At 41.5% G+C, this 15,581-nt stretch overlaps 1 protein-coding gene across 5 annotated transcripts in view; it reads right to left on the bottom strand.

Moving 5' to 3' along the window:
* MIDEAS (mitotic deacetylase associated SANT domain protein) overlaps positions 1 to 12,942 on the bottom strand; it is a 57,290-nt gene extending 44,348 nt beyond the window's left edge. For 3 of the 5 annotated variants that reach the window (XM_065635431.1, XM_065635430.1, XM_065635434.1), the window contains exons 1-2: positions 12,884 to 12,942; positions 12,104 to 12,137 (exon numbers count right to left, since the gene is read on the bottom strand). The gene's annotated coding sequence lies outside the window, so the exon portion shown is untranslated. Of the gene's footprint in view, positions 1 to 11,693; positions 11,773 to 12,103; positions 12,223 to 12,883 lie in introns of those variants that run through there. The other 2 variants (XM_065635432.1, XM_065635433.1) reach the window with 2 other exon arrangements.
* Positions 12,943 to 15,581: the final 2,639 nt, after the last annotated feature.

Genomic DNA, 15,581 nt, shown 5'->3' on the forward strand with positions numbered 1-15,581 from the left:
ACAGCTGCTCCAAAGCCACTTGGAGTCTGAAAGCATGCTTGTCTGATGGTGCATTTCCCAATGAAATGCATCAGCTGCTGAGCAAGAACCCAAGTGACAGCCTGGGGAAACAGTATCTCTCAAAGGCTTTGTGTCCACCCTGCAGCTGAGCTCACCACCCTCAAGCAGCACAGGCTGCCCCCCGAACCAGGCACCTGGCAGCTCCCCCTGCCCTCGCAGGCAGCCTGGCAAGCCACGACCTGCGGCTGCAGCTGCTGTGACATCCAGGCCCGCCCCCATTAATTTAGGGGGCCCCCAGACACCAAACACCCCTGCAAAGACTGACGAAGTGACATTCGCAGCACAATCACGGAGTCCTGCACCCTGCCCAGCAGTGCACAGAAAGGCACCCTGGAATACACTCATTCAATTTACCTCTTGGATGAGCTTTTTTTTTTTTTTTTTTTTTTTTTTTAATATACAGCCTCTTCTGTTGTTTATACTACTTGTTCTGCATTTCCATGAGCAATGAATACACATAGCTTCTTTTTCAACTTCTGCATTAGTAGGAAAGCAAGCTCTCTAAAATGATAAATTAAAAGGGCCTAGTGACATCACAGTGTTCAGACTTCGCGAAGAGGGAAGATTTTTTTTGTTTGTTTTGAGTACTAAAAACCTACACACTGTTACCTACAATCCCCAAGAAAAACCCTAACACAAAGTATCTCTCTCAAATGCTTTCATCTTCGACTTCCAAGAGATGCAATGCTTTCCATGAAATTAAGGCCGTAACGTATTTGCAGCCTTGTCAAAGGTACTGTTCTCCCTTATACTAGCATCCAGTTTATATTTGGATATTTTATTTGGCAAGAAGAGGAGATGAATGCTATTTGCAAAGCACATTTTGTTTGAAGTCACAACAATAACCAACACCTGTGACCATTAATCAGATGTATTCTATCTTGGCAATACCTTACACCTATACTCTATGTATACATGCATACATTCACATGAGTACATACACTGCAGGTAAGAACTAATTTAAATGGAAGAAATTCTTCCTGAGCAGTTTGCTTAAATATTTTTTTCTTAAAATGATGCTTTATCCTCACAAACACTACACAAACAATCTGATTAAATTATGAAGGCTCCAGCATATTAATAATGTCTTTGCAGTCATCAAGGCATTGTAAACACACTCCCTTGTTTAATTTTTTAAATAAAAGCAGTTATTTTGCTTTCAATAAGTTCTTGTAAGAGATGCATCAAGGACTTCGGAGTTTTTTCACCTCCAAAAAATCAGTTTCTTTGAGAACTTTCTCAGTTACGAACAAATTGTTAAACAACATGAAAGTACAACTATGCATTTTTACATGTTTAACCAACAAGGTGTTTTTAACTGTTAAAGCTGTATTTAAGGTGATGGACAAATTAGAGGAAAGAAAAAAGATTTTTCATCTAGAAATATTTTAATTTTTAAAAGTTACTGTGATGGAGGAAGCTTTTATTCTTAAAACTAGGAACAGCTAATCTAAAATGCTAGACAAATGAGTAAGTCATAGACGTATTAAAATGAAGGTGAAAATTAGCACTGAGGGTACTGAAAAAAAAACCCTACTCATTTTTTGAAACTAATATACACTTCGGAAAAAAAAAAAAAACACCTTCGAAAACAAATTAACATCCCTGTCTTCAATTAAGATGTGAGACTCAATACTTTTTTTTTCCAGCAATTGTATTTAATAATAGTAGGGGACTGCTGTTAACAGATAAGCTGACAGTTGACATTGTTCCAGATACACGAGTTTTCCAGATCTTCCTTATTTAAAAAAAAAAAAAAAAAAATTACTTCTATTTAAAAAAAGAGGGATGTGGGATAAGTCACCTTTAAAGCAAAATGGTCTCCATGAGTTCAGTCAGCATGTAAAGTATTAACTTTTGCTTTATTTCTTCATCTGTTTGCATTTTAAAAAAATTGTTTGTACAACACAGAAAAATCAAATCAGTGGTTCTTCCCCTTCAGAGTGATCCATAAGTCACGTGTTCTCAAAATTCAGCATTTGTAAGAAATCCTGCAACGCTGCTGTGAGATTACAAGTGAATTGTGTGAATGAATACAGGGATACGGAATGATTAGGAGTCATGAACACAGCTTTAACTTTTCAGTAAGATGACTGCAAGTAACACTAAGTAAAATGCTTGCAAGTAACTTATTTCCAGCAATTAAGTAGCTTTGAACTAAACTGACAATGTAGTTGAGAATTTCTGATGGTGTAAGAGTAGAGAATATTGAAAGGCAAAAGAAAACCAACTTTTTTTCCAGAATAAACTCCCCAGATACTCCATGCAACCTTGTATGAGATCTCCAAACCAGGACTGTAGTAGTAGCTACAAGGAACACACTACAAGAAAGCTTTATTTTTCTTACTTTCTTATGCACTATGCTAAGTGTTACTAGTTTTGTGCAAATCAGTCATGTGCAGAAAACTTATAATAAGAAGGGCAAAATTTCTGCAAGACTTCACAGTTGTTACTGTCAGTTTTTTACCTTGTTTGCTGGTTCTGTCAAGCCACACAGTGCAAACCCAGTATAAATGTAATGCAAAATACAGCTGTGCTTCTGTACTTAAATATAACTTCTCTCAGCTCCTTACTTGCTCACTATCCAATATTATGTGTGCAGAAACCAGCCCTGCCTTTTCTATGTTGTAGCATTTTGTGCCCAGGACCAATTCTGAATCCAAACTACAGCTGTTCAGAATGAAAGGTATAACATCACAAAGGGTCACAAACAAACCATCTACCATAAAACATTTTTCCCCTTCTTCAAACAAGAAAACCTCAGACTATTCAAATCTGTCGTATGATGCATTAAGCAATTTTGCGTTGCCAGAGTAGTCCTGGGTTTCCATTAAAATATATCAACACTATGCAAAAATCTTCAATGGGAAAGCAAAGGGTTAAAATCTCCATTATAGTTGCTGCAAAGAAATTGTGGCAAGTAACTTGACTAAATATTCTCTAAGTTTCCTGCATTCAAAGTCATTACACTTTTCCCCTTCAGACAGGGTCACCATGTCCTGCCAATTCACGAGTTCCCAAAAATAAACTAGTTGAGTAACTAAAGATGTCAATAGATTTTCACATTCCCTTCATGCATCCAAACCATACAGCTCAGATGGTTACTTGTAAACAGCCAGACATCCTACACTTTATCTAGAGCATTTTCCCGAGTAAACTCTTCACTTACAATAATTCAGTTGTAGCTGTCACTAAACACAGAATACCCTTCCACCTCCAAACTGGACTTTTGTCTCATAAATCAAGTCACTCAGAAAAAACTGTCATCTTAAAATACTTTTTGGCACACAGCTAAACTGAGTAGTTCTGTTCATCTCCACAGTAAAAAACAAATAAAACAAAAACCAAACAAACAAAACCTCACAACAACAAGAAAACCCAAAACAACACCAAACCCAAAACATAATAGAGCAGCTGCCAGATGTATGACCACCCGGGGAAAATGCCTGGAACCATGCTCCAAGGGAGATAGTTGATCTACCTCTTCAGTTTCTTCCATCTTTGACCTTTTTGATGACACTGCCAAAGCTACCCAACTGAGAAACAGGAAAGTATGAAACAACTGCATAAGAGCTGGACTGAAATCATCTTAAGTGCACAGAACCAAGGAGATGATAATTCTGTTCACTGACAACCCAATTTAAAGCCGAGTAAGTAATCTGGCTAGGGAAACTCTACTCAATCTGCTCCATGCATGAACTGGTGCCTCATTTCCAGAATGCAATCCAGAAGCCTCAGTTCCATGTCTAAGATTTCTAGAACAAACACCAAGGGATTAAGCACCTCACAGAGAACCAAAAGTCAGCCTTTTAATCAGGCCCTTCGGGAAAAAGCCAGTCAAAAGGGCCCACAGAGGATGCATCCTATAGGCAAACATGTATCTGCATCTGAATGAAAAAAGTTGCACGGGCTCTTCTTTTTGAAGAGGTTGCCAATAACTACTTCTGAACAACAGAGCCAACTCCATCTCAACCACAGCAGGTGTGAGAGGGTGTGAGCTCCTGCACAAAGCCAGCTGACACAACACTCACTCATGCATGGAGATGCAAATTCAAGACTATCCCACCTCCCCCTAACCAAGCCCCCATCAACCAGCTCCCCTGGTGGGGTAAGGTCTCCATTCCCACTCTTGACACCGTGCACCACTTGTTAGGTCAGAATACAGTTCTGTAGCCTCTTCATTAAAAGCAATCACCTCACCTTAAAAGGAGGATGATAACAAGGCACAAAGAAGGTAAATTACTTGTCAGCCCTGAGATAGCAAGCAAGGGAAAAGGCTGGGAACAGTTTTGATGTATGTCCTATGGCACCAGAAAACACTTCCTCCCTGTGTAGCATTTTGTTGCCTCCTCTTTCAAGTCTATCTTTGGTCTAAGTTGTCCCATAGTTGTCTGACAGTTTGTAAATATAAGTGTAGACTCCTACATTAGATGCACAAAATTCCATGACAGGAAGACATAACGGGCTTCTGGGTCAGGACAAAGATTTCCTCTAAGCTCCAGGTAGGTGCTCCTTGTTGCTCAGATTCAGTATTAACAGCTTGTTGTGTCTATGTGTGAATAAAAGGCTCAACGAAATCATAAATGCAAATACTTTTCCCTCCCAGAATATTAACACCAGTTAACTCAGAGACAGAACACTAAAAGCACTTCAGGCTTACAAATAAGATCAAGAGCAAGTTCTTATTTAAGATTTTTAAATACCGAACAAAGCCACCAACTTCTTGGTAGAGTATGGATGCGACTTCTTAGGCATTTTAACCCAACTAATAAGTCAGAAAGCTCCCCTGACTTCAATTTCCAGGCTGTATTCCTGAAACAGACCTCCATAAGAACCGCTGGTACAGACCAGGCACAGCGTTGCCAACTCCACTACCAAACCAGGCCCTCAAATCCAAAAATACCAATACCTTTCATGAAGGAAGCATTAAAAACTTCTAAATCTAAGTATCTTCCTATCTTGGCACTTTTTTTATTTTATGTGTGCATGAGAATGTTTGTTAATTTTGAGGTTATCTTTCAAAACCAAGGAGTTTTGCCTATTAATCTAAAACTCATTCTTCCACAAACATGAACAGTAACTTCAGAGTACTATAACAACAGAATATTGCTGGTCAGTAATGGAACTTGATTTAGACTTATCACCACTGGGGAAGAAAAACAAAACAAAGCACAACACTCCCATTCAGAAAACGTAAAGGCCAATTCAATGTCATTCAAATACATTGCCAGCACAGATGGAGCAGCATCTTGCCAAGGTGGCTGTTTTAACATCAACTCCAAATATCAAATCCACTCTCCCTTTAACTAAATATCTGAGTAGACCTGCTCAAGCAATTGTTGATGTTGACAAGTATTTGGGCCACTGCCTTGGGTCTCATACTTGCCTAATGATACCTCTGACAGAGATGCGTTGTGGATAAATCCATAAACTCATTAAAAAGCAGCCGTACAAGCTGAAGCCCAGTGAAAGGTCTCTAACCCTGTGCTATCACCCTTGTGCTAGAAATGCTTTGCTTCCTTATGACCAGTCTGCCCAAGCTTCTCTCACCTCCTGTGTTTTATGATTTAGCAAATATATGCTTATGTCATTCTTAGACAAACATAAACCTGCATCTTGGCACACATGTGTGCACAGGCAGGCTACCTCATTTTAAAATGCCAGGAGAGATTACCTGAATGAGGAAACTGAATCCTCCAGTGCGCAATTTATATCAATACTAATACTGAAATATTTCGGTTTTGCCAAAGAAAGAAGAGCATTAAAACAAAAAATAAACCACCACACAAGGAGCCATCAAAGTAGTTCTTATACTTCAATAGGAAAGGAGAAATGTCTTAAATATATTTTGCATTCTTGCATTTATTTAGAAAATCATGGTAACAAAGACCACTTCAACATTAAAATAAATTATAAAAAATCAAACACAATCAAATGCAAATTTTTGCACAATTATTTACTTGCAATAACACCCTTTACTTGCAAAAGACACACCAAATATTCAAGGAAGGCAGCTTAAACTCAATCAGAATGCCCAACAATACAGTAATACCTTTTAAATCCTAGCTTTCATTGATAGTATATTCATTTACTTCTCCTCAGGCATCTCAACAACCCTAAAAACATCTTCATTTAAACAATACTGTTCTAGAAAGACTACATGATTTACTCATGATATATCCTTGGGGGAAAAAAAAAGTTTTCTAACAATTTGAAAAGATAATAGCTTTCCAATAGAAAAATCCAAATACATCTATATTTTTAGTTTGATATAGTAAAGATTATACTATAAATATTCCAAATATTTAGCACATCTCATACAGGATAGCATCTAGAGCTTGTAAAAAAAAAGATTCTAAGAGAATAATTTAACTCAGAATTTTCTAAGTCACAAAATCAAACTTAAGGATAGGGGCAGTCAGATCTCCCTGCCAGTTTCACATACATGTATATTTGGCATCTGAAATTGTCATCATTGGAATCTCCTAAAGCAATCAGAGTGCCCTGCAGCTGTGGTTCTCTCTCCTCTCACCAGGAATTCGGCAGTGCTGAGATTTTTTTCTCCAATGGTATAAAATCAAATCCAAAATAGGAAAATACTTTGCTCCACCCAAGTGCAGTAATTTCCCACAAACACAAACTATCCTTTCAGGAAGTGCTTGAAAGAATGAACAATACATTTTGTAGGAAGAAATAAATCCCCAAAACAAGACAGTTTAATGGAAAACAATCCAGTAAAATCCCAAGAGTATTTTCACCATATGGCACTTGGTTTTACTTCACTTTTCAATGTGTCTAAAGAATCAAGAACCTGAACAGTTAGGGGTATTATGAAACTGCAAGAAATAGTTGACTTGCATTACTATAAAACCCTAAACAATAATGTAATTTATGACAGGCTACTAAGAGACAGATGCAGGAGTTCGAAAGGCACTGCTCAAAGAATCCTAAGAGTACAGACGTAGCAGATAAGGCTGCACCCAAGCATACATGATTGAGTTTGAAATCACGCAACATCCTCAAGCAGCTTGGGATCCAAGGAGAAATGCACTTTTACCCTAGGAACTACACCGTAATAGGCAATTTGGAGATTCAACTTTAGACTTCACTACAACGCACACTGCCAAGCGACAAGCATTTCTGCAGGGCTACTGCCCCACAACACGTGGCTTCAGAAGACAGATTCTAGTCCACCCGTGCTGAAGGGATGCGGCTGATCCCGTAGCTGGAAATCAGCCGTACAACACCGTACCACAACCAGACTGCAGAGCCAAACCAGTACTGCAAAAAGTCTTCTCAGTTCAAAGCCCTTGATAAAAAAAAAGACAAGAACAATCCTTGCAGTCACAGTTCATGCATCTGTAAGAAATTTAGTAAAAAAGGTATCAAAACTGTTTCTCGGTTTACTACTTCAGTCATTAACAGTATTTAACTTGTTTCAAGCTTTACCAACACTTAAGTCAAACTATTTAGAACAATTTTAATATAAAGTTCAAAAGCTAAACACTAGAAAAGAAAGCATTACTCCATGTTTTTTTCAGGATGCCTTTAAAAAAAAAAGCCACCAAACACTTTGCTACCCCCTCCAAACCTAGCTTTTCCCAGTTTTTAACTTACAGCTGGTGAAACACCAGCTGTCAAATGCAACAACAGGCATTTATGTAATTTACTTGTACATAAAAAGAACATTCATTTTTGAGATATGTAAATTTCAAAGAATATCTATACATATTCCATACTATATATAGATTAATGAATTATATTAATTCAGGCCTGGTGATGAGGTGGCTGTCAGTTGCAGCAAACATGATAAAAAGCAGCAACACAGCCAGAAAAGCAAAGAACTAATTACCAAGATTTATCTCTGCATCCCCATTTGATCGTTTGCTCCTGAATACCTGAAAGTTGGCTGCATTCAAAATGCATACACTCAGATTTTTTCTGGTGTGAAGAGTATAGCTTTTTCTCGTAACATTTTGTGTATTTTTCAGTCACTCGAGCTGATGAGTGGAGCACTGGAGAAGGGCTACAGTTGGAGATCATTCAGAAACAGAAGTTATGCAAAATGTTGTCAAGTGCTTATTGAGCAGCCTCACGCTGGAAACACACACCATCTGCGCGCCGGGAGCTGCTGCAGCTGCCAGGGAGCTTCCACGTGGAATGCGAGCTGCTGGTATGCAGCTACAAAAATTTAAATTACTACTTGAGCAACCACCTCCTTCAGGGACCTACATATCACACAACAAGGATTTCTTGGTTTGAATTCTCAAATCGCACTAAAGGGAATGTGTGATTCAAAGCACAAGCTCTGCGCCACGCTATTCCAATTATTAGGGGAGGTCCTAATGAAGATTTTTTCCTTGAATTAGCAGTACATCCCTATTTACAAATTGCTCAGTGACAAGTCTTCCATTTGGAGCTGACTCATGAGCCTTGGTCTGTCTGTGCCAGAATTTGCTAGCTTTTTGGACATGTGTTGCAAAACCTCACCACTAGAGCTCCTGCCTCCCCACTCCCCATTTCGTATCATGAACACTCAGAGAAAAGAGGTTTATTTCTCCCTTTAAGTCACTTAGAATATAACTAACTGCACTGGAGACAATATGCATATTTAGTACATTTCATTTTAGCATAAACTGTAATTTACTGCAACTAAGATGTTATGCAATGCCTCAGAAAAAAGGGGAAAAAAAAAAGAAACCACACAACAGTTTTGTGGCTTTTTTAAGAAAAGGTGAAACAGCAAGAACAAATCAGCTCTTATCCCTAATACAAGTCCCTTCTACATCCTCATTCCATTATTCAATCAGTAAGTTAAAAAAGTAGCTGCCAAATGCTTACCTGAGCTAGAGGGAAAACTAGATAAAAGTTTCTTGAGTAGAAACTTCTCAAGAATTGCTAAGCCTATAGAAAACACATCCACCTTTGCAAAAGGGACCACAGGATAGACAGACCCCCATTCTGATTCGTGGCAGTCACTCTTGTCTCCTTACATGCCCCACACAGGCTGCTGCTGCTGCTCCCACCATCACCAAGGTGGTCACTTCCAAAGAAAGGCCACAGGTCCTCCAGCGGGGGCAACTGCAGGGACTGCCGGGCAGCTCGGCATGACAGCGTCCTGGGAGGGCTGGCAGGCTGGACAGTATCTCCTGCAGTTCTGCAGCTACAACTTACGGGTGACAATAGGAGTGAAAACGGAGAAGGATAAATTAACACCTGGAACGAGCACAAGGCTCTCGAAAGGCTTGTGCTGTGCTACAGCCCTCGTCATTTTGCATCACCGCTACTCTCAAGAACCTGGATGGCTTAAAGGCTGGCAGGGCTATGCCTCCCTTTTGCTAATACGCACACAAGTGTACATCTATGACTAATTCTACTGAGCGCCACAGAATGACTCATGAACAAGAAAGTTACCTACTCCATTGCTTACAAGCCCAAAGAATCCTGGCCTAAAACATCTTCTCCCACCACGTAGGCTGTAAAAAGCACAACCTGGCATAAGGAATGACTGTATTGCATTGCTACCACAAAGGATTCAAGGAATCTTTACGCACTGTTTCTGCTTTTCCCCAGAAGTAATTTTGACATTCAAACACCCAGTATAACATCAATTGACAAGTCAGTCAAGACATGAAGAACAATTCGAAGAAAAATCTACAAAGAGATCATAGCAATGCACAGATTAATATACCTTTGCTTATTTGGTATTACAATAAAATGCTCCAATAAACTTACAGAAGGAACACTATGAAAGTAAGTTTCTCAGCTGATAGGCCTAGTGTTGTGGTTAATTAGCCACTTACTAAAAAACAAACAAAAAAACTTCTTCAGCACAATGCGTTCTTCATTAACAAAGCTACATACATTTTACATGAAGCATTTAGTTGACAACCTGAGAAAACTACCAGTAATAAGGTGATCTGTATGTTCAACTAAAATATTATGTTCTAGTTGAGCACCAAGAAATTTTAAAACAGCCTTCCATTTTTAATAGTACTTTCCATCACAGTGCTCAAAACACTTTACAAGCCTTCACAGCATTTAAGACACCAGCAATGATGGTTAAAGACAACATTTCTAGAAAATTGTCTCTAAATCTTAGAAAGGCACATTTCTGAGTACCAGATCCGAAAACTTTTAGATCTGATATTTTATTAATTCAAAGTAATTCCAAAACTAAACTGATAAAACTACAGGCAACCATCACCTCTGAAGCCCAAATCCTGGGTACCTTAAACTGTATCTACAAGGACTTTGGCTTAATTTTTGTGGTCTTTCAAAGTCTTAGTTAAAGGACTTCCTAATATAGTGTCAGTCAATAGTGTCAATGCCTTGTCCTATCTCCCAGCCAACACTGCCTGCAAGATCACTGAGCAAGAAGCAACTCTTTAGTTAAAGTTGAAACAGCGTGTTCAAAACTTGTCTAGTCTAGCTCTCCTTTCAACCTCCAATTTTTTTGTGGCCCAGCACAGAAACTCTCCCCAATGCTCTTCTCTCCATTTCCAAGAAAGCTTGCTCATCTGCAGTTGCTTATTTTTTCCCCACACAAGCACAGAACAAATTAGAGCAGAGAAAGAATTACACTTAACCTGCATGACTGTTAGCAAACCTGCCTGATTTTCACCTGCTGCATAATCACTTTAGAAAAATGAACCCACAGATCCAACGAGCTTGCAGTTTCTTCTGTGATTTCAGAGGCTACTGGTGGCATGTCTGCTGAGTATTTCAGGTCTGTGACTTCTACAGTCAGCCCTGCTCCACTTCTCCTTTCCCCCCGCTTCTAATTCTTTGGTGAAGTCAAAGAGAAATGTAGCAGTTCAATGCAGAACACATTCTCTTTTTAGCATTTAAAATGCAAAACTAGGTTTTGTTCAGTACTGAAATCTTGCACAATAGCCTGCATACTCGTATACGTATTTGTTCCAACAATGCTGTCCTATGCAATCACTCTGTAATTACACACAGTCATAAAGCTGCTGCTGTTGCTGCTTGGAACTGCAGTCTCGCCCTCTAAACAACCTAATATCAGTCTCCGCATTAGGACATTTCTCTTCTCTCTTCCCCTCCCTTAACTGCTTGCTCCAGTACAGATGGCCTTTACGCTGCACTCAAAACACTGGATGAAATCGACTTATTATAAAAAAGAAGCTGTTTTAAAGAGGATGCCCAGTAAATCTCTATTGAGCAGAGTCTTTCTCTGATTCTGCAGTCTGCAACCACACAAGACTTTACAAACCAAAAATAAATCCTGCTTACGCCTGTTAAAAAAACCTGTAAGTATTATATAAGACTCTCACATACGCGCGTGGGTGTATCGTCAGCTTTTACTGGTAAACTGCAAAGAATCTGTCCTTCGCAGTTGCTGCCAGAGAAAAAGCCGTACATTTGAGAGCACGAGATTTTCAGAAGTTATCTAATAAAGCCTTCCCCACCCCCACCCCCTGCACAAATCCCGGCAGAGAAACCCAATCGTCGCAAGCCGAGGCCCACGGCGCGGTCCGGAGCGGCCGCCGCACACGCGGAGCTGCCCCGGCTCCCGCACGCAGCCCGCCAAGAGAAAAGCCAACAAGAAAACCCCCAAACCCTCCTAAGCCCAGATCGACACCCCCAAAATACCATGGCAGGCAGCTCACCCAGACACAGACGCATCATTAAGGCGCCGCTGCAGCCCGGCAGCAGGGAGGCGGCCCCTGTGGAGCCCCCATCGCGATTCACCGTGAAGCGGGAGGAAAGAGCTCGGCAGCCCAGCCCGGCCCCGGGAGCGCGGCGGCCCCGGGAGCGCGGCTGCCCCGGCCCCGCAGCGCTGCGCGGCCCAGGCGCGGAGCCAGCCGCCCCCGGCACCTCCGCAGCTACTTGTCCTCCTCATCCTGCACCCAGCATCACAAAGCAACGCTCCCCCCCGGTCCCCCCCCCCCCCCCAAAAAAAAAGCCTCAGGAAAGACACCCCCTCTCCAAAATGGCAGGGAAACGGAAGCAAATCGTGCAAATAAAAAATAAATAAACCCGCGGAAAACAGGAGAGGGAAGAAAACGTGGTTGCTCACCTGCGAAGCGAAGCACGGCTGCGGTGGGGGGCGCCTGCGGAGGAACGCGGAGCAGCAATTAGCAAAGGGGCGGGGGGGGGGGGGAAGAAGGAGCGGAGGGGGGGACCCCAAACTTTGTTTCTTTCTCTCCGGGACTCAGGGAAAGCGTCACTTCCTAGTGCGGTAAGCGGGGAGGCTCCCGGGCCCGGGCTCCTCAACTCCTCCTCCTCCCGCCTTCCTCCTCCTCCCGCCGCCGCGGCGCAGCTCCCGCCGACCCTCCGCGGCTCTGCCTGGCACCGGCCTGGCTCCCCCCTGCCCTTTTCCGCAGATCTTGGCTTGACCTTCGGTGCTGGGCTTTGGCTGCCGTTTGCAGGGAAGGAGGGGAAATCCCCCGCGAGCGGAGGGCGGGGAGCGAGTTTGCAGCACTGATTTGGAAGCCCAGCCCGGCAAATCCTGCCCTGTCCCACACCTGGCACAACGCGCCGGCCTCATGCCCCGAGCTCAGCGCCAGCTCCCCAGCGGGATCAGCCTGCGTGGCCCTTCTCCTTAAAAAAAACCCACCTACAAGCTTTTTTGTTTTTAAGGAACCACTTGTACCAGAGGAAAGCATGGTTTTCTGTTTCCCCTTTTTGGTCCCCCCCCCTTTTTTTTTTTTTCCCCCCCCACAGCTTTTTTCTGAAAAAAAAAGTGGAAAAAGAGTGAAGAGAGAAAGGATTAGCATCTAATACAAATCCTCATGTCACCTCTATAATGTTGGCTGTTTACCAAACGCCTGAAATTTACTTTCACGAGAACACTTACTGCTGAGATTTCCAAAAGTGTTCAGCTCGTCTACTGGAATATGGCTTCCTCTGCTGCCTTGGTCTGAGAATAAAAAACACAGTGTGCTGGCAAATACCGTCACGCTGCTCCTCTTACGGCAGGAAATAAAAGGCTGCTTCGTCATTGCTCCCCCTGTAGGCTGCTCTGATCCTCCAGTTTGTTAGCAACGAAACTTTCAGAATATAAAACAACGTTTAGGCAGCGTTCAGAGATGAGACTCTCATTCCCGAAACATGCCAAGCACACACAAATGACAAACATTTTTCCCCAACATGCACATAAGCCACGTGTTTCCCTTCACCCAGGCTTAGATCACTCATTTAGAGCACACCACAGCGTAGCTTCTTTTCAAAGCGGCAGTGCCGTTTCCCTTCTAGCACCTATTGCTTTATGGAGTGAAACATAGGAGTAATTTCTGCACTGCTCACTCTAGCTTGCATTTCTTTCACAATAGTTCCTGACTTCTATGCAGAACCTTTTAGCGGGGAAGCTGAAGATGCATGGAAACAGGAGCCCAGAGAAGTGACGTACCCATGACTACAGAGCATATCTGATGCATAACCAGGTTTCTCTGATGAGTCTCAGGTCAGTAGTCTAATTACCACACCCAGTCTTTTCCTGTCACGGTGCAGAGAATAACAGTGAGACACACGGAGGTGAAGAGTGAAATAGTAGCCACAGGAGGTACTGCTGGTAAAGTTTTTTTCTTTCACAACCTAAGGTATCAATTGATGCAACACTGTCTCAATAGGACATTCAAAGAACACTCTTCTATACTACCATTAATACATCCACTCTTCTAAATTCCTGAATAGACAGGAGCAATAGGTCCATAACTATTTAAATCAATACAGGAAGAATATTCACAGCTGTTCACCAATTAGCTAATATGTAAAGCAAACTTAAAAAATTGAACATAAAATAACTGAAACCAAAGTCAAAGGCATACAACCCATTAGTTTAATTTGCTCTAATAAGGACTGAAAAGACAGATTCCATAAACAGGAGTTATTTCCTTCTCTGTTATAAGTGTTAAGCAGTCAGTGCCTCCCGTGCAGTACATCAGATATTGATAAGATTGAAATTGCTTATCTCAGCTTTCATGGGAAAAAAATAAACAAACAAAAAACCACACATGCACAAAAACACACAACACGCTCTTCTATGACTGTAAATCATGTTGTAACAGCAAAGTGCAGCTCTTCTTTCTAGCCAGGATGAATGTGTGTTGTACTTCACCTGTTTGGAGTTTGGGAAGCAAAATGCTGAGCAGCATCTCGTGTTTCACAACACATAATCACGTAAAAGCAGCAGACAATAGCAGAAATGTCATCATCTGGCTCCAGAAGCTAACATTGCGCAGACCAGGAAGTATGTTTTCTACCCTTGTCTAGGAGACATTTCACTATTGTTTTTTGATAGTTGCCTCTTAAATAATGTATAAGGTAGGTAGGAATCCTTCTTTACTGAGCCAAAGACAACACAGTCACCACAAGGACAAAGCTGAAACAAGATGCAAAATCTATAGGAAAGGATGGTACTTCTTCCTAAATATACTAAATGGGATAAGAACAAAACCAGGCAAGCCTGTAGGTACACCAGCCAGTTTATAGATCCAAACCAGATGAAGCACACTTCAAAGACGCCATGGCATGAGGCGTTTTTATAGAGCTGTAGGCTACTGTTTATCTTACTGAGCAATAAACAGTTTTATGAAGTGTTTTGTAAAGATTTTCCCATTGCACACTCTTAAATTGTTTCTCTGTTCCTCATGTTATGAAGTCCTTGCATCTCCTCCAGAACCAGCCATCATAATTTCAGTTCTGGCAGTAGCAGCTTTTGCTATGCTTTTTTTTCCTTTTCCCTCTTTTTTTCAGCATATGCTGAGACTGCATGCAGGCTGCACTTCCATCACTTTTGCAGTAACAAAACTTATTCCCTGTTACGTTGTTATTTTATTACTACATTGAAGAAGGAGATCGGAAGATTTCCTGGCTATCACCATATAAAGTCTTAGGTTTCTTTGGCTTGTACAGACACATCTTGTGCTGTAACTACATCGACTCATATCATTAATAAACTGGATTGCACTGACTCAGAATTTGGATTAAAGACTATGCTTTGCATACTTACATTTGCAAAACAGGGACACGGGCTCAGTAGGTGGCACTCTTTTCACCAAGTCAGAGCAGAGCCAAGGCCCCATTCTTGTTCCCAGCCTATGTGAGACAATATGGAGCTATTAGTTCTCCCTGAAATTAAGTATAAAATGAAGGCCTTAATCACCATAGCTAGTAAGAAAATAATTGCACCCTTTATAATAGAAGTTTCAGGGCCCCTCAGTTCAAGAAGGACAGGGAACTGCTGGAGAGAGTCCAGCGCAGGGCTACGAAGATGATGAAGGGAGTGGAGCATCTCCCTTATGAGGAAAGGCTGAGGGAGCTGGGTCTCTTCAGCTTGGAGAAGAGAAGACTGAGGGGTGACCTCATTAAAGTTTATAAATATATAAAGGGTGAGTGTCACGAGGATGGAGCCAGGCTCTTCTCGGTGACAACCAACAATAAGACAAGGGGTAATGGGTTCAAGCTGGAACACAAGAGGTTCCACTTAAATATGAGAAGAAACTTCTCCACAGTGAGGGTGACGGAACACTGGAACAGGCTGCCCAGGGAGGTTG

The sequence above is a fragment of the Caloenas nicobarica genome, chromosome 5 (genome assembly GCF_036013445.1).
Source record: "Caloenas nicobarica isolate bCalNic1 chromosome 5, bCalNic1.hap1, whole genome shotgun sequence".
Lineage (NCBI taxonomy): Eukaryota > Metazoa > Chordata > Aves > Columbiformes > Columbidae > Caloenas > Caloenas nicobarica.